The 23,651-nt window shown below is 44.6% G+C and overlaps 1 long non-coding RNA gene across 1 annotated transcript in view; it reads right to left on the reverse strand.

Annotated features, from left to right (window-relative positions):
- Positions 1 to 20,673, reverse strand: part of LOC142057649 (uncharacterized) — a 36,575-nt gene extending 15,902 nt beyond the window's left edge. Inside the window, exons 1-2 of the long non-coding RNA XR_012660705.1 lie at positions 20,498 to 20,673; positions 17,488 to 17,570 (exon numbers count right to left, since the gene is read on the reverse strand). This is a non-coding gene — a long non-coding RNA (uncharacterized LOC142057649). The remainder of the gene's footprint in view (positions 1 to 17,487; positions 17,571 to 20,497) is intronic.
- Positions 20,674 to 23,651: the final 2,978 nt, after the last annotated feature.

The following is a 23,651-nucleotide window of genomic DNA, read 5'->3' on the forward strand; positions in this document are numbered from 1 at the left end:
TGACAGAGAGGAGAGGGACTGCATTAACCCTGCTGCCTGCCTGCCTAGAGCTATGGCCTCAGCCTGCGTACAAACCTGGTGAAAAGAAACACCTTCTTTAGTTTTCTAGAAGTTCAGGCAGGATTTTGAAGCTGATGTGAGCTTCTGTTCACAAATGAAAAAGGAGCCCGTGCACTGTGAGCCATGCAGAACTGGGATATGGATCTACCGAGACCTTTTCCCATATGGCAAGGACCCTGGGGAGACTTTCATGGCTGTGTGTTTTCCACTAAGTGCATTGCTGTTAGCCAACATCAGAAATGGTACCTAGGGTCCCAAAAGCAGGATGGCTGCATATATTTGGATTACATTTTTTTAAGTCCAAGGTTGAAAAATCTTATTAAAATGAAGCTGGTATTTACTGATGCACACTGACTGTGAGGTTACTACTTAGCGTTTCCTTGCAGATCATCCCACATGTGATTGCCTTACACCAATTAAAATTATGTCCTCCTGAAACAAAACTTTTCAGTCCTTGAAGAGGAGCATTTCTGAAATAAAGGTTGTAGCAAACTGCCATGCAGGCTATTGGCTTGACTGGGGCTGGACAAATCCAGTTTAAATTAACCCATGCAAACTCCTGAGATACCGATAACTGCAGGAATTAGCAGATCTCCTTGCCCTCCAGGTGTTCCTGTCTCTGATGTATCACCTTTCTGTTCATTTCCCCAAATCCTTCTGTTCCCATTCTCCCCCGACACGGGGCTGAAGGATAACAACCTCTTGACTTGTCTTTGACCATCAAACATGCTCCATGCTGGACAACCACAACAGATTGTTATTTGCCATTCAGAGCCCTCCTAAGTTAGAAAAAACAAAGCGCCTATAAATGGGTAGTGAACAAAAAAATACTGAAAAGTGAACACCTGCAAATTTTAAAGGTAGATTTTTATTAGTTTTTATCTACCAGTACGTGTAGGCTCTATCTTTCTCTGCATATGTTGATTGGATGAGAAATTGTGCACCTTCAAGTACGTATAACACAAATCCTTCTTTTTTTTTTTTCCCAGGCTACCTATGCGTTAAGCTCAATATGGAATTTCAGGTATGTGGTGCTAGTTGTACTCAATGGCAGCATACGGGCCTCGGGGGAAAGGTAGAGGAGCACCTTTGCTGCAGAAAGATCAGTGTTGATCTTGTTATGTCACTACTCATAAACAAAGTGTTGCAAAGGTCATACGGATTCCAAGCAAGTACGGAAAACTGTAAAACTTTACTGAAAGGACAGAGATATACTCCTATTTGAAATTAAATCTAAGGCTAAGTTGCCCTCTAGAAGAACGTATGAGGGATCCCTGCACTTCAGAGGTAGCTGGTAATGATACAGTCAAATACAGTGCTACATTTCTAGCTTGTTTTTAGACAAAGCTTGCCCAAAAGGGAAAAAAAATATTCCAATTTTCTGGTCTACTTCCTGAAGAATAACAGCCCTGCTGCTTCCCCCTTCCCCCCATGAAACCAAAACTATCAGTGACCATCTAATGATCCATCCCACCTCAAATGTTTAAAAGTTGTTAGTGTTCCTCAGCCTGATGAGTCCAGGCCTTGAATCAGTGCAGTATGAACAAGTCAAAGCAAATCTAACCGCTGTGGGCCACATTATATCCTGACACATGCTGAGGAAGATTGGCATCCATTACTCACATGAGCAGAGGAGTTTTTCAGGGAGAAAAGCTTATGCTGGGCAGACCAAAGAGCAGCAGGATAGGGCGTAAGCAAGGAAACAGTAAGCGCTTCCCTTCTTAACATGGGATTTTAAAAAGCTTTTGACACAATGAGGTGATTTCTCCAAAGAAATACGTGAATGCCCTGCAAAGTATGCTGTATCATTGTTTTCAGAGCCTGATGTCCCCGCAGCGGTTGACCAGAGATGTCTCCAAGCTGCCTTTTGTTCTGCTGCTTTAACAACGGCTAAAAGGGTCCCTATCAATGTAAGTTTGAAGGGAAAATAATATAAATTGACATCTCAACTGTTGTATTGGCTGGAAGCAATAAATCAAATAATCAACCACAAACCAACTTTATATAGCAGGACAAAATAATTTGTTTTGGTGAAATTCAGTCTCCATTGAAAAGTCGAGTCAGCTTACCAGGAGAGAAAGGAGACCCAGCAGATGGATACTGCAAGAGTTTAACAATCCACAATGAGCTTATTTTTAAACCTTGTCAGGAACCACTTGTCAGCACCTTGCATGTGGTTTGCTATGGCCACAACTCCCACCAACATGAAAAAAATGCATGATCAGAACAAAGTGTTGCTGAAGGAAACCTGTGACTGTGTCATCTGTTCACTTTTTAAAGCAAAGCTCCCAAACCTCTGAAGTCTTATGAGTAAGCCATCAGCCACTCACCTTTGGTTTTGCAGCCACTGCTACCAAGCAAGGCAGAACTAATCCACATACTGCAGGCTACTCACTCATCATAATCTTTTCCTTATATTCAGACTAGTCTGGACAGGATAAAATTGATCAAGAGCCCTCAGCCATCCTAATACTGTCTAAAGACATTGTTCATAAAAAGGTGTGCTAGTCTGGAGACCACCAAAGGACAGAAGAAATACAAGCTGGTAAGCCCTCTGTATCAGAGGTAGGTAGAAATCAGTGTTGCTCTGTGCAACTCAAGTTAGGCCTGTGTAAAAGAATATATGTAGATCAGCCCCAAGGTTTTATGCCTTCCTTTTAAAGCGTTGCTCAAGATTCAGTTAAAGTCTCTGGCAAATAGAGAGCATTTGCGTTCTTGCCTAGTTCCTGGGAAATCAGTGATAGTTTTGTCATTGATTTCAATGCCAGAACAATTACTGTGAGACTAAACGGGCCGGTTAAGCAACAGGTTCTCAATCATTTCATATAAGACCATTAACAGCTATAATTTCAGCCAACTTCTACATATTTGCAAGTGTTTCATGTTTATATTTAAACTTCAAAGGTTCTCTCCCTTTCTATCACATTCAACAGAATCTCTCTTTATGGTGGTACATCAGAAAAGGGCCACGTGCCACATAGCCATATCTAATTAACACTGGATGAGCAGCCAATTTTCCATCTGCACAATAGCAAGAGAGATAAATTCTCATGTCATTACACATTTCTGCTGAAGAAGCCCCCACTGACATCACAGACAAGACTGCTGAGGTAAAGGATGCTCAGTCAGGAATGGCTTAAAGGTGTGGGCTTAAAATGGGATGGGAATGGGAAAGCTTTCAAGGCTGAACTAAAAAACAGTATTCGGAAAGTTGTTTTGGCTTCGTATTCAGTCACAAGTTGACTGCAAGGGTCTGAAATTTGGCTATTGACTTGACTGGGTGATCACTCTCTTATCACTCATCCACTATTGGGCCTTCAACTATTCATGTCATCAGCTACATTTTAAGACTTCTTAGACCTAGACAATTTTATTCTGAAGCAGTTCTGTGTTTGGACAAATTTTCAACTATTTGAATGGGACAAAATGTGGATGCAAAAGTCTACTCAGTATTTGGAGAAGTAGCATCATTGCATTCCCACATCTGTGGGCCCAAAGCAGTCTGGGAACCCAGCCACCTAGCTTTCCTCCCTGGGAAGGTCCCTAGGTCCTTAAAGCACCATATTGGTATCCATTAATACCAACTATAACCCATCAACTCTAAGAAAGCCATGAAGTTTCTCATCTTGCATGTCTTCGGCGTTAGCGATTTCAGGGACCAGATTCAGGATTTTCTGGATTCTCCATCTGGATCTGTAACTCCTGGGCTGAACAGGGAGCATTTCCTCCCACTTGTCACGCAACGACTGCAAGGCACGTGCAACAAATCTATCCTGTGGCCATTGTCCCTTGCAGAAAACTCATGAATTTCATAAAAATGTTTTATACTTGGCAGTCCTCCAAATGCTCTACCACAGAAGGTGATCAACAAGAAAAAGAAGTTATAAAAGAATAAGAAGGCCAGCTTTGCCAGGGAATGGTCTTTGGTCTGGTTTGGTGTCCAGGGGTGGATAATCTGCTAACAATCCTCATACAGCTACACATTGGGGTCCTCCACTGAGGGCAAATGGTTTTAGATTTCTTGCATGGCCAACCCTGACAAGATTTCATCAGCCATGGAAGACTATATTGTGAACTAGGATTAACTTTGAAGAAAACAATGGATAATTTCATGCCCTGTTAAACTAATAATTTCTTTATGCATTGCTGGACTTGGGCAACGTTCTCCCCACTCAGCTTTCCACAGCCTCGTACCCATTACTGTAGAACAGTATTAATTAAATACAAATATTCTCCTCATCAAAGCACTGACTATGGAACGTCAGATCTTTTCTCCTCAGATGCCATAAGGGGCCCATTAAGTTATCTAAACACTTCCAGAAAGCATTGCAATACACCACAAATCAGCATTATGAACAGGCACTCAAGGTGCTCTTATCCACAAGCTCCCAGCCCTGTTGGAAGCCCCACCGTAATATCGCTATAAGATCTGATATGAGCTTGCTTCCCCTGACAGCATCAAGCCACAACACACTATTTTTGCCAACGTTTGAGGCTGACGAAAAACAGAAGAGAAACCTGTATCCCCACAGCATAAGAAAGACCTTGTACCAGATAAGATGTTTCCTCTTCTGAGCAGGCTGCTGGGAAAAGCCAGGTATGTATCAGTTCATCCTCCTCTGCTCAAGGTGCTTGGCAGAAATATTTTAAGAGATGAAGGACCCAGACTTCAGAAAGTACCTCTTCTTCGCTTTTAAAGATCATATACAGAAAGGCAGAAAGCCTTAGATCACAGCCAAGAAAAGATACACAGCCAGGTCCCCCAGCTTAAAACTCACACAACCAAGAATGCATGAACAATCCCACCTCCTCCTTTTATCCACACATGACCTTTCCTACTATGTAATTTCCAAACCAGTTTCACCTGCAACAAGCTCCCTGTCAGGAACTCCTCTTCTTCTCCTACCAGAAGTGGTCTCCCATCATCTTGGAATAATAGAATCATTTAGGTTGGAAGAGACCCTTGAGATCATCAGATCCAACCATTAAGCTAACACTACCAAGTCCACCATTAAAACATATCCCTAAGCACCATGCCTCCACATCTTATTGCATGGCAGGGCAGCAAGGCCCATGTAAATTCTCCTGAAGCCAGGGACAGGTACCACCAGGGCTTTCATGGTCTGCTTGCCTCACCTTGGGAAGAATGGCACTCCAGGATATTTAATGGGGCAGAGAATGTACCTCTGGGGTAGTAAGAAAAACACTGTTCAAAAGAGAAGGCAAGAAGAAACCTTTCAGAACATCATTCCCTGAAGTAACAGAGTCGATTAACTGCAAACCCAGCTTCTTCAGCATGAAAAGTTTCAGCAGAAAGGCTGTCAGCCCTGCTTTAGGCATCAAGAAACTCTCCAGCAGTTTTGCAAAGGCCTCAGGAACACTCTCAGCAGGAGAGCACATGGTCTTTTCTGAATGCCTGAAAGGGAAGGCAACTGCAACCTATTTAAACCACATAAGCAGCACTCAGCAGCCTTGGCGAGAAGCCAGGAGTGACTCTCCAGCAGGTAACTGCACCTGAGAAATTTCTGAAGATTTGAAGGGAAGTGCCACAGAAAATTTAGGATTTTGGTCCCAGGAAAATTAACCCATCCATTTTGTTTGCCAGAACCATGCACAGTGATGGAGATTTCCCAGAAGTCTTGTGCATTGCTACTGAGTCAGCTGATGTCAGCAAATATTACCAGCCTTTGTTCCTGAACACATGTTGGGACCCAAACTCAGCCACAAATCTTCTCCAGTCTTGCTTTGTCTTCAGCTCCCTTGGAAAATGGGAGTAAGGTTTCTAAAGTGAGGTTTACAGTTTCTCCTGCAGTTGCCCCTTTCGCTTTACACAAACAGATTAAAACATGTTTCTGAGCATCTTTCTAAGAACAGACATCACATGTCCTGAGAGCATAAACAGTTCCTAAGGTTTCCTATTAAATAATGGTGGCAACAGCTCCCATACCAAAAGTTACATGCCAGATTTTCGCTATGTCACACCAACCTTTATCTCTTTTTTGTTTTCCTCATGTAGGGGAGCATCTTATTAAGTGTGTATTTACAGACTCAGGAAACTCTTGGTGCTTCATCCTGTCACTTGTCATTGAACTAGTTTTTAGTTGAAAATATTAAGCAAAAAATGCTTCCTCACTGTAGCTGTATAGTTTCATACCTGAAGAGCAAGTAGTTTCATGCCTGAAAGTTGTTTCAAGTGTCCTTTTAATTTTCAAAGGTAATTTTCTAGTTCTTCAGAATTATAAAAAGAAAACTAGGAAGATCCCCCTTCTTAAAAGTTTTTTAATAAAAAAATGCTCCTGGTGTGATAGATGTGTCGGATGAGCAGTCATGCTGGCAGAGCAGCGAGGAAGCACTGCCCTTTTGCTTTCCTGGGCTCCCTCCAGCCACTGCACCCTGTTGGCATCTCTTCCACCTTCTCCTGCTCCTCTACTACTGCAACATGTTGGGGATGAGCCACCTTCATCTCCCTTCCACACCCCACCACCATGCCTGTGCAGCTCTAGTTCTTCTTGTTAGAAAGCTTTTCTTTGTCCTTCCAGGTTGTATTTCCCTTCCCCCAAGAAGATACGTGTGTAAGCTTGCCTGTCTCATCTCTTTGTGTTCAACCAGAAATTCACATCGGAACCCTGCCAGTCAAATTGAAAACCTCACATCCTCTTCCTGCTCCCAAAGTCAATTTGCCCCTGTGAAACCTTGCAGGAGCCGAGCTGGCTTGTAGCACAGTCATGAAATGCTCTGAGAAGAGCTTCCAGAGGCAGAGAGAGCAACTGGGAATATAATTCTCTTTTGAGAGCTTCCCCCTCCACCCGAATTGGATAACCTATCTTGTCAGAGTCCGAGGACAAATATTTTTCCTTCCAAGAGCGTGGACATTCATTGCCAGTAACAAATATATGGACCTGCTGGCAGGCAACCGTATAAATGACTATTATAGCAACATCCCATATATCCCTTGTAATATAGGCTCTCAAAAAGGCTTTGTTTTTTACATCATTTCACACCATCTGACATAAGAGTCATTCCTGGTGCTATTTTTAGTAAACTAATCTGTGTTTCTGGGTGTTTGATAACTGACACAGCCCCCACAACCTAATTATTTGTCATCCTTCACTAGAGAAGGTCACTTATGACCATTTTAGCACCTCCCAGTACTTAACTGTCACAAAGAAGTGATGGTTCTTATTGAAGTTCAGCAAATAAGCTGGCATTAAGTTTCCAAGTCCAATTATTCCAGACTATTTTTTCATATTGGGTCACAGGAAAGCAACAGCTCCTGGTTGGACTTTGGAGCCTGACGAAGTGCCAAAGTGCAGGATGAGACTGGGAAACCAGACTCTTCTATCCATGGCAGATAGAACCATTTAGCTCATCTGCCAGGGTCTTTGTCACACTGCCTGGATTCATGCCTCAAAACATTTTATCATTTCTGTAAGTACTGCAGCGAATGAAAACAGACTAATGTGGGAATTCAGCAGTACCTCGTTTATAACAAGAAAATGGGGCAGGGCTGCATTGGGACCATGTTTATCCTCTCATCCAAAGTGTGCCACACACTTAGAGGACAGTTTCTTGCTTAACGGTACTTGGTGGTCAAAAAGCACTAGGAAGGTTAGTGAAAAATATTTGCCATGGCCTCTGCGAACAGCTGTCCCTCAGGAGCGGAGTTCCTCCATTGGGTCATTACGTGGCACTAACTCCCAGGAGTTTCTCCAAATGACAAGTCTTGTGTTGACCATGAGGAGCTCCTCTCAGGGGAGATTCGGTACTCCTCGGAGTCAGGATGTTTGACGTTATATGGGTTACTGTGTGGACATAAAGTGCAAAGGCCCCCTGAGGCACAATGTTAGTGAAGCACCTGGTCAGCAGAGGTCAAGGTGTCCCCATTTTGGGTGAGCCAGTTCCTGATCTGGACAAATTTTATGTTGCTACCAAAAATTCCAGAGCTTTGAGACCTATTTCTTCCTGGAGAGACAGAATCCAGATGGAGGATTTAAAAGCACGTGTAACAAAAATGTGTGACACAAAAGGTGTGGCTGCCAAGGTAGGTACCAATGGGTTTGGATCCACTTCACGCCCAGATGGATGGGGAATACAGTAGGTAGCACATTCTGCTGCGTCCATGTGACTCTGCAGTCAGAACGCTGGCATCTGATTTTAAAAAGCAATTGTTTAAACCTCTGCAAAGCTCTTACCATTGTACTTCAGCCAGTCACGGTAACTGGAAAAAGCTCCTAAATTAGAGCTCAGGTGCCTCAAAATGATGGCACAGCCCACCTTGATTTAAAGCCCTGGAGTGAGGAAACAGCTCACCTGAAAGGTTTGATATTCTTGTTCTTCAAACACTCACCATTACTGTCTCCATCTTATTTATCCTCTGAGTTTGTCTAGCAATTAAAAGAAATACTTAGACTATTTCTGAGCATTATTATATGTGGTGCAAGAGAAATTGGTCCTGTAACTATAAAAAGATTACTCCTTACTAAGGAACCTGTGTGAAACCTCTACGACACTTGCTATTGCCTGAGATGTTCACTTCACTTCTTATCCTGCATCCAAAAACAGAGGTAATTTTAAATATCCACATTAACTTGTATACATAATTTTTCAGGATTTTAATAGGATTTCTTGCCACCTGTAAAGCACCATGAAATGTAATATTTTCCCCAGAACGTCCTGTGAAATTTGTCTACCTTATCAGCAATTTGGGTAGAACTTGCTTCTTGCATTAAGTGTTTGACTCACTGAAAGCCCCCTTCCCACATTCAGTCTATCAAATTGATGTGTTAGAAAATACATGGTTCATCCTCTCTTTTTTTTTTTTTTTAATTTAAAATGGTAGTTGTAGTCTCAGAAGTGATAGCTGGCATTTTATTGTGCATGTATATGTTTATGTTTAATTGCTGGAGCTTAAGGAAGAACATTATGTCTAATTCTCTGCTGGAGTGACTTTATTGCACTTTACGCACAAGCACACAGCTACAATACCCAGACGTCTAGAAGCCCTGTGTATTGCTCAGGATCCTGAAGCTATACCATCCAGGGGAAGAAATGGTCCCCGCTCAAGGATTTCATAAACAAAGTAAAAAATAAGGCCACTGACTGGCACAGACTGGTAGTTTTAAACAGAACAGCATTGGTATCTTTGACCAGGAGCCCCACTGACCTATAAATAGGAGATTTCCTCCACCCAGAAGATCCCCAAAATGCAAAATACCAAGTTATTTGTAGATTTGGGGCTTATTCTTCTTCTGAAAGAGCAAACTCCTGGAAAAAAAAAGAGTGTGTTCTGATGATTGCCCCAGACTATAATTTAGTCTTGTATCTGCAAGTTTCAGGTTTTGTTCAAGTACATAATGGTGCAGTGGAATGCTTCCCAGCAGTCCCCCAATGCACACTCCTTAATAACAGAGAGATCATTTATTGGAGAGAATGAGCAGATTCTTGCATAAGCCTCTTTTGTATGAGAAGTTTCAAGGATATGAAAGCAGCAATTATCCTCACCTTGGCTAATACAATTAAGAAATTCTGAAGTACTGAGAAAACTCTGGAGCAATTAGACTTTGAAAATTGCCTAACTATGAATTGTCATTTGCCAGAGAGCTATAGTTAGATCAAATTAAATCAGAGATGCGGGGAATGATCTGAAAGCAGTCAGAGGCAGTGGGGTAGGATTTCCAGTGCAGTTTGTTATGGAGCGGGATCTGAATCCTCTGTGAGCTACGACCATGAGTTGTAGGCACTTGGGAGTTTTTGGGTGACTAATCAGGCATTTTTTGCTAATTTAGGCATAAACATTGTATTATTTTAGTGATAACTGTGGAACTAATTCTACTCCCAATCCAAAGCAAAAAGTCTTAGGTAACAGGAAAAATGCTGCTTAACTTAAATCTCTCTTGCCGACTCTAGCCTTTGTGAAAGAAGTAGGCTGGTCCTTACAACGGGATAAAAGTGAAATAATTTTTCTTTTATATCAGGTAGAAGAAGCCCTTGCAGGATTATTGCAGCTTAAATAACATCAGTAAGAAACAAAGCAGTCCTTGCATAAGTGCTGCACTGACTTTAAGGCAAAGACATGGACTGCAGAAGAGCACAGGCAGGAGAAGACGTCCAGAAGACATGATCCAGGAGAAAAGGGTGGAAGATCAGGCTGAAGAAGAGGAGACAATATAAAAATTCTTCTATGATTGCTATTGGCAGGAAGGAAATTATTTCTTCAAGGTGCTTATAAATGGTGGAAGTATTGAGAGGTTTAAATTTACATTAGGAAGCAGATTTCTGATGATAAGAAGGGAGAAGCACTAGGTGGCTGGGGATAGTGAGGAGCCTTCATCAGATCCATCTCTGGTAGATGTTTGATTTGACTGATTTTGCCTTAGCAGAGAGGGAGTGGGTGACCCTTGAGAAGACTGTGATTTCAGCATCCTATTTCTTGTGAGCATGGTACTCTTGGACGGTATTTCAGCTGCAGATGATGCTGTTATAGCAGCATCCATGTCACCAAAGGGGAGAAATGTTAAGCTCAGCATGAAACTCTAGTTTTGACAAAGATTTGGTTTATTCCTCTAAACTAGAATATAAGTTCTAACTTATTGCTTCCAAAATGGAAAGTAATAGTAAAACTAATTTCACGTTTCTCGGCTGATGCTTCTGAAAACGGGATTTAGCAATAGGCTCACCACTTATTTGCCTGAACAAGCACATTTACAGTAGCTTTGTAAATAATTTCCTAAGCTGCATGTCCATTGATATAATCTCCTAGAAACAGGACATGCTGTTAAGACACTTCAGAGTATTCCGCAGGTTTACACTCAGTTCCTAAATCTGGCAGTCCTTTTGCGCCCCTTGTCCCTTTTGTTCTCCCATAAAGTGGGGCAACGTTTTTATTTCCATACCTTTGGAACTTTTGCAAGAGGAAAAAGGTACATACCTTTTGTATCGACAACAAGGAGGATTTCTGCCTGGCTCGGTGCTTGGAGTGCAGAATGGCTTTGCTCGATGTATGGGGAAGGCCAGGTGTTTGCTTTAGTCATAATAATCTAAGGCTGGAAGAACCTTAGAAGGGGTGGTTCTCCAGACATGGTGTGCAGGGCAGCAGGATGGGGGTTCACACTGCTTCCATCCACAAAACACACCTCACCCCCAGCAACAGCAAACAAAACCAGTTTGTTGAACCAACTGGAAGATAAGAAACCCACTGAAATCCAAAGCTGAACTTTCAGCAGCTCTTTCACATTAAGCAACTAAAGATGCGCTAAGACTGTGCCCTGAGGCACATACAAAAGAGACACGATCTTATGGGATGTCAGGGTTTTCCTCTCCTTTGCAAATCCTGCAGGGGTCATTGCCAAACTCCAGGTCAGTGCCTGTGTGAACTTCCCTTCCCACAGGGAGGATAAGCTGCCTTAAAGCCCCCAAAACCAACACCTGCACAACACCTCTTCCATCTCCAACCATGTTTGTAATCTCAGTAACCTAAGACCCGCTAAGGGGATTTTAGAAATATTTTAGTCCAAATACCTGCCTAGAGACACCTTTATACCGCAGCCAAGCCAGGAGACGAGCAGTTTATAAGCCACATCTAAAGGAAAACACCAGTTTTGATGGAAACTTCCCAAGAACCTGAATGAATACAATTTTAATGCAAGTGAATTGCTAAAGAGAAGCAATGCTGCTGGGATTAAAGGTCCAAGCATGCACAATGGCCATGGGCTCTGCTTTAGGACCAGCGATGCTGCAGACACCACAAGGATGGGGAAGGGGAGGGAAATCATCCCCAAAACAGTTCCCACAAGCTGCGAGAGGTGCTAGGCTGTGCAGATTTGGGAAGCATCAACTAGAGCTTAGCAGGTGTCAGACAACTTCTCCCCAGAGAAATGTGGGTTTGCCAGAAGCAGATATAAGCTGTGGAAATACTGAATTTAGGCATTTTTCCCGCTTTGTGAGAACCCACGCAGTCACAGGCTTCCCACCAGGGCATGGGAGCCCCAAGCTGGCACGTTATGTGGGCATTGAAATGGCTTCCCCCAGCTCTGTGGATACACATAAGTGTTGTGTTGGAAAGGTTTCTTTGCTGTATTACTTACAACAGCTTCTGAATTTGGAGGAGGGAGGTTTTGGCACTGGGTGATGACACTGTGAATTATGCAGTTGTGCCTCAATGACTTGTAAGTGTCTTTAGTTACCAGACCAAGGCCTGTAAATCACATGGCTTTAAAAGACTATTTAACATCACCTCTAAATCTACCTTCTAGATGATAAAGCCCTGTTTCTTCGAGGTGGGAAACATTACCCTCAGCAGTGTTTCTGCACCACCACGCAGGACTGGGACAGCCAGTGTGAGCCATGGGCGGACAGGGGAGCTCTGGCTGCAGGAGTAGAACATGAACCTGTTACTTCCATGAAAGCCTGCTGCTTGCAGTCATTTTCTGTTATCTTTGTTAGGACCCTGTCAACACATGACATCAGTGGCTCCTGAAGCTGGCACTAGACAACCTTGCACTCCATAGCCTGAGGGGCTCAACTCTTGCTCTTCTTGCTAATAAGTTTCCTATCACTAACTCTTCCTATCACACAGTCAAGCCTTCTCAGGTCTTGATCCCCAAAACATGGGGATAAAACTCTCACTGCACTTCAAGCCCTTTGAAAAAGAATTGAAATCCACTGTGTAAAACAACCAGTATTTCCAATTCATTTTGAAAGACAATTCAGTGAAAAATAGGATGGGTCCAGTCTTTCTGTTGCCTTTGTTTTACTTGATTGCACTTGCTATCGCGTGCACGTAGCTTCAGATTTTACTGGGAGGGTTAACGAAGCTCACTGTGCAGGGTTGCTTAGCACAACCCATTGAAGGACACCCTGCCCTGGGCTCCAGCTCAATTGCTGGCAGAGCCCAGCCAGAGGATGCTCCTGCCGGCCTCAGAAAAGCTATCCACCCACCTGCTGCAAGGCTTGCCTGCATGGACAACTTGATCAGATGCTAATCCCAACTTTCTTTTCAGTGGAAACTTCCTTCTATGCATGGAGAACTGGATAATAAAGCCGGGGGACATTGCCCTAGCCTTCAGGATCAATCCAGATCCCACACACTGAGAGCAGCTTACACTGTGCTCCTTCCCCAGCTTCCCATTATCTTTGTAATAACATAACTTGTGAACATTACTTCATCACATAGGTCTGAAAGTTTGTCCTGGATTATCTCTGTCCTTATTAAGAGTAGACTTATGCAGGCATCAGTGATCTACCTGTAGTTAAATGGGTAAACTACTTAATTTACATGAAGGGATCTATACAGGAAAGAAGGAAAATAATTTCATGCCTCATTGTTCTTCTGTGATCCCATTACACCAATGGGTGATGCTTCCTTTATATCAGTCAAATATGAAATAGGAGCCAAGGAGCAGAGAAGGGGTTGCTCTTGAACCCCTGACTAAAGAAGGATGGAGAACCTGGCCCAAGCTTAGTTTTAGTGCTAATTATCTTCTTCCCTCCCCCAGAAATCTGGTGATCTACAGGCTGTAGCCACTGCAGCTGACAAGCCTGTTGGTACCTGAGCAAAATGAGGACCCCTCCAAGCACCTCCTTACTCCTGCACCATCGAAGGTGAGGGCTCCTGACGTATCTAGGGGGCCCACCTCCACCATGTGTGTGTGGGCAGGAGCTGAGCAGCACAGAAGACAAAGGAAAGGCACTTCAGTAGCCTGAAGACTACCCACTTGCTAAAGCATCAAAGGCATGTTGCAGAGTGGAGGTGTGAGAGCTTTTCACAGGAGAGGTTGTCAAGATCTTTTTATAGATGGCAATCAGCACAGAGAGGTTTTGAGCGGGTTTTTCCTTCCATACAGTTATACAAATAGTTTGCTAGTCAAGATGAGGAGTCAGTTCCATGAGCAGCAAAAACGACTGAAGTCTCCTCTTCTCTGTTTTTGTTTGTTGCTGAATTTGTAGGAAATTAATAAAAGGTGAGCCCACGCTGGGTGCCTGTCTCTCCCTGGGGAGTGCTGCTTCACCTAACCTCCTCTCTTAAGGCCTGGAAAAACTATGAGATGTGACAGAAATCAGCCAACGAGTTCAAGTCTTTCCAGGGAGTGGCTGAGCGGTTTCATAAGGACACAAGACTTCTCTTTGTTTATAAAAATCATATCACCAGACATTGCACAAATGCTGTAGCTTAATGGACAATCTCTCTTTTATATTAGCTGATGTATTGTATGATAATACAACACCATTTTGTTCATCAATTGGCAGAAAATGTAGCACCTGAGAATCTATTTTAAGAGATTAAAAATCCACAAGGCACCAAGGGTTTGACACCTAAGTTATCTTTTTAAGAAAAACAACACAGCAACCTCAAAATAGTTCATGAGCACTTCACTATGCAAGTTTTTTCCACTGCACCCAGATAGGCATTTCCGTGACAAGAATGCCAGGGTCAGCTGAGCCCCATCTTGTTCCAAAATGCCCTGTGCACCAAGGCTGAGTCACAGCTTTACTTGTAGATCTCCTGTCTTAATTCATTTATTCCTGCTGCCCCCGTAGTCCTGAAAGCAACCGTGAGTACTTATGGACCTCTCCAAACTCAGCGCTGCTTGGAGAAGCTGGTGGCCCTTGAATAACAACACCGCAGACACTTTGATCTGTAGGCACAAGGGAAAAAGAAAAAAAAAAAAAAAAAGAAATCACACCTGCCACCCACCCCCACCCTCATCCACACAGGCATTGGAGATGACTAAGAATAATCCAACTGTCCTTTCCAGTTTCAATGAAAAGGTTTTAGTATACAGTGTGGGCACCGTGAAGACACAGTGTTGGCTTCTTCTTGGTGCAAAAGCCATTTCCACCATGAATCACTGTTTCCTGATTTATCACCAGCTGGGCTTTTTGTCTGCAGGGAATAAGAAAAAGAGGTGACATGGCTAACCTTCAATTTACTGCGTGTCCCTGGTATGATTTTACCCAGCCCAGCTTCTTGAGTCAGCACCATCTTCAAAACCCATGATAGGAGAGAGCAACTATGGCCATTGCTCTCCCTCAGCTTTGGCCAATGCAGTGAGTCAGACACCATCCAAAAAAGTTTCTAAACCAAGGTCTGATGCCAATGGCGACTTACAGCTCTATTACACAATGTCGCCTTCAGGGGCATGACAACCACACTGGAAAAGTCCTGCAAAACCCAATAGCCACCTCAAAGAGCTGATCTACAACCTGATGTGCAGACAGGTGCCCCTTTGTGCAGCCATGATCTTGTCTTCTGCTCAGCTCAATTTACTCTGAGCTACCCCCCAAGATATTATGAATTAATTTATATAGACCCTTTCCAGTCCAGCAGAGGAAGACTTAGAGCAGCAAAACACCTGAATATATTTTGGAATTTATATTTTACTGCAGTTCACACAGAGAGGACAAGCTCAGTCTTCATTTCAAACCTGCCTGTGGAGCTAGCTAGGCAGCTAAGGTTTTTCTGAGGTTTTTCTATGACATTTCAGGCAGAATTAAGACATACTGTCACAATACTGCAAATTGTATCTGAGAGCTGAACTCTCCCATCAGACCCAAAGGACAGGTGCAGCTGTGCCTCCTTTCTGATGTAGTCCAGCTCCAAAGCCCAACCCTACAATGAAAATCGAGGAGTCTGGTGGCCCCACAGGCCAGGTGCTGCACAAGCATCCAGATGAAAACACCAGCCCCTGCCTACAGTGTTTTGAGCTGTGAACTGGTTTCTGGACAAAACCGGTCACTTTTCTGCAAAAGACCATTATCATCCCCCTCCTCCTCCCCTCAGTCCTCTACTGTTTCCTGCAGACCATGTTTTACCTGACTGACTTATAGAACAAGATTATTTAATCTGCCTGAAGCCAACAGGCTCAACCAGGTTTACGGAAGGCAACAAACTGCTTCTGATCAGAATGGGCTGGAAAACCCAGTGATGAAGCAGACAGAACCTCGCAGCTGGTTCACCACCTGCAGCCAATTTCAGAAGTTTCTCCAAAGTGAATAATGGGTCAGATAGGAACTTGTAGCATTTTTAACTTATTTATGGTGGGTACTTTGTCCTGATATCTGTGAAGAATATGGGAAATACTCATATTCCTTAAAAAAAAACAAACCAAAGTCAACGAGAAAACCCCTTACAGACATGCAATGGCATGATGGCTCTGCGGCCTGGTTGCTGGCATTAATTTCAGTCTGAGTGCAACAGGGACCTCTGTTCCCACATGAAGGAGACAAGTCAGCATCACAGACCACGCAAAACTGCAGCTGCTCTCATTTTCCTCACAGAGATGCCCTGCAAATAGCTTGGTTTCTCAGCTGGAGGTGACCTGGAGGATGACCACAGCTGAACCTGCTTTATTTGGTCCCCAGCAGCTTGCACTGAATAAGTTTGTATTCTTGTAGAGGAATGGCACTGTCCCAGCTGTGGCATGCAGACCTGTCCCTTCAGGTTGGGGAGTGGGACACTGGGACACAAGCAATACTCATGGCTCTCTCATGCAGCTGAAGGCAGGAGTTGCCACTCCTGAGCCCTGCCAACCTTTCAATCCAGGCTGCCTAGGAGCAGCAGTCTAGGCCCCAGCAGTGGGACCCTAAGGAGAACAGGAATGTAATCCTGGGCTCTATCAGCTAATACACCTAAGCTGTAGGAATTAAGTATAATTTACAAGTCTTCAAAGCAACGCACAAGAGGACAAGTCTTTCAAAAGCACCTGAGGCTGTTCTGAACAAAGTCTCATTGACACTCAGTAGCACCTCTGCTGCTACGTGCCTTAGGTGGCTCCAAAAATCCTACCCAGAGATGTAACGCAACACAGGTCAGACAGGAGCATGCAGCTCGGCCTTCTGGTTTCTGCTCATGATTACCTTAAGCATGGCAGTTTGATGTTGTGAGGCTTCATGCAAAGACTTTATTTCCAACACATCTCAGAGCGTGACCTCTGTCTTGCAAGCTCTGCAGTGAAGCACTGGTGTGAACAAAGTCTCAAAAAGAAACTCAGCCACCATGGTTCCAAAACTTTCTGATTTTGCATGAGTTTGGTATAAAAGTGATCATAATTCAACCCAGGGTACAGCAAAAGGGCCTTAAGAAGAATTGTCCACTTGCTGGGTTGGGCTGGCCCTTTAAAGAGGCAGCTCTTCAGCAGCTGGGCAACAGTGGGGCACCAACTCAACCTGCCCTCAGCCTTTGCTGCTGCCTTTCCACTAGAAACATTGAATTTTGATTCCCAGGGTGCAAGTCTGGAGTAACTTTTGCCACTGCTACTCTTTGGTGCAATCAAAGTGGGAAAGGATGAGTAGTACCGCCCTTGTTTGGGATGAATTGCCAGTCTGCATTTTGAGATGTGGGTCTTCAGCCACAGTGATCCTCAGATATAAGACAGGATATTTGTACTTGCACACTTCTTGCAAAAAGAAAATTAAATGTTACTTGTGTACCTATTTCAGCAGGTATCTGCAGGTGGATGGAACACATGTTTCCACAGAGCATTTGAGAGAGCTTTCAGTGCAGCAATGCCATACTAAAAGAAAAAAAGAAGAAAAGAAAAAAAGAAAAAAAAAAAGGATGTAATAAGCAGGACTTACTTTCACAGTGTTTTCACTCCCATCCCTGCTCTGCCGTTGTCAAAATTCTGCTTTGGCTCTGACTCATCACAACACGCTGGGGACAACGTCCATCCCTGTCTTTCAGCTCCCCCCTCCCTGCCCGGCAGCCCCTGTCCTCCGAGCAAGAACACTGCCGAGTGCTCCAGCTGGGCAGGGGACAAGGGCTTCCCAGCCGGCAGCGCTCTGCTCTCCCAGCGAGCACTTGCAGCCGTCGCTGTGCATCACAAGATGTCGTTGCTGTGCCACTTTTGTCCCTACTGCCCATCCCCACTTCCCTCGCAAGGAAACGCACCACCTTTCCCATCCAAACCCAAACCTGTGTGCTCCAGGCCACTTCCTCGGGAGCACCCCACGCCTCTAGTGACATTTACAACAGGCTTCCCAAAGTACCCAGCAAAACAACATGCTCAGTGCTGCCAAAGCTACAGGCCTGACCTGTGGTTATCTCTTGCTAAAATACCAGCCTTGGAAAGAGGTATTCACATTTTGCTCATCCCAGTGTGTGAGGAAGTGTCCACAGGTCTCCTCTTATGCCACAGCCACAGCGTGGATGTGCAGGACTTGCAACAGCGCCTCGAGACATGGCCCAGGTCGTGCGTGGACTTCGTCCTGCCTGGACCTCGAGTGCAGGGCTGCCTTGGACAGACATAGCAAGTGCAGAAAGACTTGGATGGGATTGCAGGGATTCTGTCTTATGTGGAAAGGAGGGTTTAGGAATAAAAACACACCCCTGATTGCTGTAGGGTGGATGCCTGTGCTTGTACAGCACCCATGGAGAGGCCCAGGGGACCATTCTTCCTAACACCATGCTGGAAATGGAGATTTTCAGAGCTGTGGCTAATTCTGGCTCTTCACCAGCCCCGGGACTTCATTGAACCAGTCTAGCAAAAGCCTGGAAGGAGAAGAGGTGCCTGCAAAGCTTAGCAGCTGGCCTGAGCTCAAAGAAGAGAAAATGGGATTGCTAAATGGGCTTCAGCAGAACTTAGTGTCTCCTGTATCTGCCACAAGACCTTTCACAGCCTAACTCCGGATAAAATCTCTAGTCTTCTTCCATACTGTAAATTTAAGACACAGAAGTTGCATTTGGCAATGCCTAATTTAGTGCAAGCTCTTTTGGGGGATGCAGTGCCATGGTGTAAATCAAGAAAGGTTCAGGCACCCTCAGTAAAAAGATGCAGGCCTCCTGTGTGTTTGGCAGTGACCATCTTTTAAAAATCCACTTGTTCTTGGGTCATTTTGTGCACTGCAGAACAAAAACTGCACTGCTGAAACCACTGCGGATCTGACAATATTTAGATATCTATTACTCAGATTGATGTTTTTCCCTCTGTAACATTCATACCAGAATTCCTTTGCAAGAAGCACCTGGCAGATGGTATTATTTACTTTTAGAAGAACTTGTACAGCAGCTATACTAAAACCCAGCAAGAATTTTTCCACAAAATGGGTTTCAATTACAGAAACTCCCGTTTCCTCCTAGAATGTCACCAGCTTTAACTCATGTCAGGGAAGTTTTCCCACATGGATCTAATCCATAGCCCTTCAACTCCAGCCCAAGGGTTGACTGCATGATTGCATTGGACTTCTACCAAATTCAGACCAAGAGGTTTTAATCAGTTTTTAAAAAACTATATGCTACTTCTAGGATGTGGCATACAGACCCTTCCCTGGGGACTTTCATGGTGGACAAGCTTTAAGGGCCAGCACAGGGTTTGGTGGGTCTTTAGACGCTACCTTAACAAATAAATTTGGGTATATTGGAGTCAGGGTATTCCTTTAACTATCTCAAGCATCTTTTAGTGAATTATCTGCCAAACCTTTAGTGGCGCTGCAGCTCAGCTCACTTACTTCTAAATCTTGTTTATACCTGGTGAATTCAAGAGTGTGAAACTTAAGCACATTCACATGGTTCGCTTTATGCAGCAGGAGGAAGGTCCTCACCCTTCTCACTCCTCTGAATCCCCACTCAAAGGAAATAAGCGGCAATTCAGCATCCTTTTTTACAACCCACCAAAATCCTACAGGCGCTTTACATCCTTGGTCCCCCCTTGGGCAAATGACATGAAATAAAACAGCTCATAATCCCATCCATGGCCCAGCATGACAAGAAAGCCAGAGTCCCTCACACGTTCAGTAGCAGTCTCTGAAAGCTTTTTTGGAAATAAATGAGGTTCCCTCACTTGCATTGCCAGAAGCAAAAGGTTTAAGATGTTGAGCAGCAGAAGCGTCTCTGCAAATCCACCCGAGCCCGCCCAGCGAAATTCAGGGAACCCTGTGGCCGTTCTGGAGGTGATTTTTTTTTTTATTTCACATCTCATGCAGAAATATGAAGTCATCCCAGTACATATGTTACCATCTCCTGATCAGAGGAGAGCATGTTATAAATACTGCCAGCTCCTATTAAGGCGTTTCGCTTTACTGAATCTGGCAAACACAAATAAGTGTTTGAGAGCTGAACTAGCTCAGAGAGCTTTAGCCTTTGGATTACTTACTAATGAACTCCCCATAGTCCAGCCATTTAATTTCATTAAATTGCCAAGATAGTTCCAGTTAAAGGCCTGGGTCAAGTGACATACTGCTGTTTTTTTCGGAGACCTCACTGGGAAAAAACACATTCCTCTGTTTAAATAGATCCAATTTTATAAATATCTACATTGTGCAATAACCTAAACAGACTGTTTTCCCCCAGCGTATCACTGGAAAACACAGCAGGAGTCACAAGCAAGGATCATGCTTTTGTTTTTTGGGATTTTCTGCTTCTGAGGCCAGAAGGTCCCCTCAGACCCTGCTGACACAGCAGTACTTTCCCAGCTCCAGTTAGCTGCTCATATGTTCCTCTCACCTTCCCAGATGCAGGGACTTCAGCCCACAGAGGTGGGATACTGTAACAGGGATCTGCATCCTGGTTCAAGGAGAGATGCTTAAGCACATGGCTAATGTAGTCCCCTCTCACTGCTTCGAACAAGAGAGTTTGGGCTCTTCGGTCCATTAGTTCAGTCCTCGTTGAAAGGTTTCAGGCTGGGATGGAGAAAAAGGGAAAGCAGGCAGGCACCAGGGGAATACTGCCTGTCCTGTCCCACTCATGGCAGTGGGACAGCCAAGTTCAGCTCCTGCATCCCACAACAGCAGCAAAGGAGGTCCCCAGTCCCGTCCCACCCCTCACGCCCACAGCTGGAGGCAATGTGTGAGTTGAAACCCACTCCTGGAACACCTAGCTCGCATCTCCCTGGGCTGCTGAAGCCTTTCTCGCTGATCTCACAGGTTTTGGACTCAGCCCACAGTAATCTGCGCAATCAGCAATCCTTCGGCAAGCAAGCAGGGCCATGAGCCGAGGATGACCGAGGGGAGTGAAATTTAATTTACAGAATGGATGGCTGTCAGCACCGCATCTCCCGGCTGCATCTGAGTGGGACTGCAGCACGCTCTGGCTCCAGGCAAGCGGCTGCCGCAGCGCTGGCTAGCCCCAGCCGGGCACACAGCCCCAAATTCACTTACATTTAATGATGCTGAATTGTCTCTTCTCACCTCCAGCTTCAGGATCTTTCCTTAAAACAGATTAATTTCTTCTTGCCCTGCTTTGTTGACTGCAATGTTGCATCACCTGTCAGAGGGGTGAGGAGGTAACAATTCAGCACGGCCACTTTGTCCCCCAAATTCACCTTCACCAGCAGTTCCCCTTGCACCGCGTTGTCTACAAGGTGCAAGCTCATCTTGCTGGGATGCTGTTTCCCCCTCAGCAGCTCTCACTGCAGCAGCTGGTGTGAATCCTAGAGCCCAGAGCCAGCAGAAATTGCCCTGAGAAAAGGAGCATGGTCAGATTGATGTTGCGGCTCTCAGCAACATCAGGCCAGTGAAAAATAGGGTTGAGACACTGTGGGGTATCATTACACACAGATACACGTAGCAGAGAGGCATTTATCCCAAAGCAGTAAGGGAACCATTAGAAGACATGGTTTAATAAGAGAAGTACAGGTGTGATTCCCCAACGCCTGATTTCCACACTGGGACATGTAAGCCTCATACAAGCCCCACCAAAAAGCCAAAGAAATAGCCAGCAAAGCCAATATCAGCCAGACATAATCACCAACGCTACTGCTTTCAGCAGCCTTGAGATCAGGCCCCTTTCAGTGAACACTGTTGATCCAGAAGACTGAGTAAGACACCCAAGCTCTCATGGTGCTTTAAGATGTGGGTGTAGAGGGTTAACCTGTCTTTTTCCCCAGGCTACAAAAAGGAGTGCTTCAAGCCTTATACATCATACTATGTTAATATTTTGTACCTGGAAAAAGATGATTACCCTTCCCCAAGATATGCCCTAGTTCAGCCACAAGTTATTTGGCTCTGTGCAGAAATCACTGAGTAAAGCTTTATATCCTGTGTTATGTAGGGAGTGAAATGAGTTGGGCATGGTGTTTCCTTCTGCCCTAACAAGATGTAGTCTCTGTACATCCTTGTCCTGGCATAAGACTGCTGCCAGCCGCAGGAGAACCCCTGTACAGCTGCTGTCAAGTGTCCCAGATGGAGAACTGTCCCTTTCAATTACAAACTTAGTGAAAAAAAAAAAGAAATTAAAATAAAATGAAGTTAAAAAAAAAAGTCACATCTGCTACAGATCCCTTTTGAAAGTGAAAAATCAATAGCTGGCTTTAAAAAAATTAGTAAAAGTGAGATATAGAAACTGCCACAGTTGTGTCCAGCTTCCATCCTAAGCCCCAGCGTGGGGATACTCCTGTGGGGTGTTGCTAGCCATTTCAGCAAAACTTCTCGAAATTCTTCCAGCTCTTCAAGGAGTTAGTCAGCAGGACCCCCTGGGAAATGGTCCTCAGGGGCAAGGGAACAGAAGAGAGCTGTGCAGTTCCATACAGCACAAGAGCTCTCAGTTCCAAGGTGTAAGAAATCAGGCAAGGAAGGGAAGAGACCAGCATGGCTGTGTCAAGACATGCTGGTCAAACTAAAGAGCAAGAGGGAACTACACAGGCAGTGGAAGCAGGGACAGGTATCCTGGGAAGAGTATAGGGACACAGCCCGGTTTTGTAGGGATGGGGTCAGGAGGGCCGAGGCACAGCTGGAGCTGGATTTGGCAAGGGGTGGAAAGAATAAAAAGAAGGGCTTCTACAGGTACATGAACCAGAAAAGGAAAGTCAAAGAAAGCATACCCCCGCTGATGAACAAGAATGGTGGCCTAGTATCAACAGATGAGGAAAATGCTGAGGTACTCAACAACTTTTTTGCCTCAGTCTTCACTGGTAACCTCTCTCCTCACCCCTCCCAAGCCAATGAACCACAGGATAGAGACCACAGGGATAAATCCCCTCCCACTGTAAGGGAAGATCAGGTTCATGACTGCCTGAGGAACCTGGATATACACAAGTCTATAGGACCTGATGAGATGCATCCCAGAGTCCTGAGGGAATTGGCTGATGTAGTTGCTAAGCCACTCTCCATGATATTTGAAAAGTCATGGCAGTCAGGTGAAGTCCCTGGGGACTGGAAGAAGGGAAACATTGTGCCCATCTTTAAAAAAGGTAGAAAAGAGGTCCAGGGGATCTACCTTCCTGTCAGCCTCACCTCTGTGCCTGGGAAGATCATGGAACAGCTCCTCCTAGAAGCTATGCTAAGGCACATGGAGGACAAGGAGGTGATTTGAGGCAGCCAGCATGGCTTCAGAAAGCGAAGTCCTGCCTGACCAACCTAGTGGCCTTCTGTGATAGAGTGTCTACATCAGTGGACAAGGGAAGGACTATGGATGTCATCTATCTAGACTTCTGTAAGGCCTTTGACATGGTCTCCCACAGCATCCTTCTCTCTAAACTGGAGAGATATGGATTTGTTGGGTGGACTGTTCAGCAGACAAGGAACTGGCTGGATGGTTACATCCAGAGGGTAGTGGTCAATGGCATAATGTCCGGATGGAGAAGGGTGATGAGTGGTGTCCCTCAAGGGTCTGTACTGGGACCAGTGCTGTTTAATATCTTCATCAATGACATAGACAGTGG

The sequence above is a fragment of the Phalacrocorax aristotelis genome, chromosome 5 (genome assembly GCF_949628215.1).
Source record: "Phalacrocorax aristotelis chromosome 5, bGulAri2.1, whole genome shotgun sequence".
Lineage (NCBI taxonomy): Eukaryota > Metazoa > Chordata > Aves > Suliformes > Phalacrocoracidae > Phalacrocorax > Phalacrocorax aristotelis.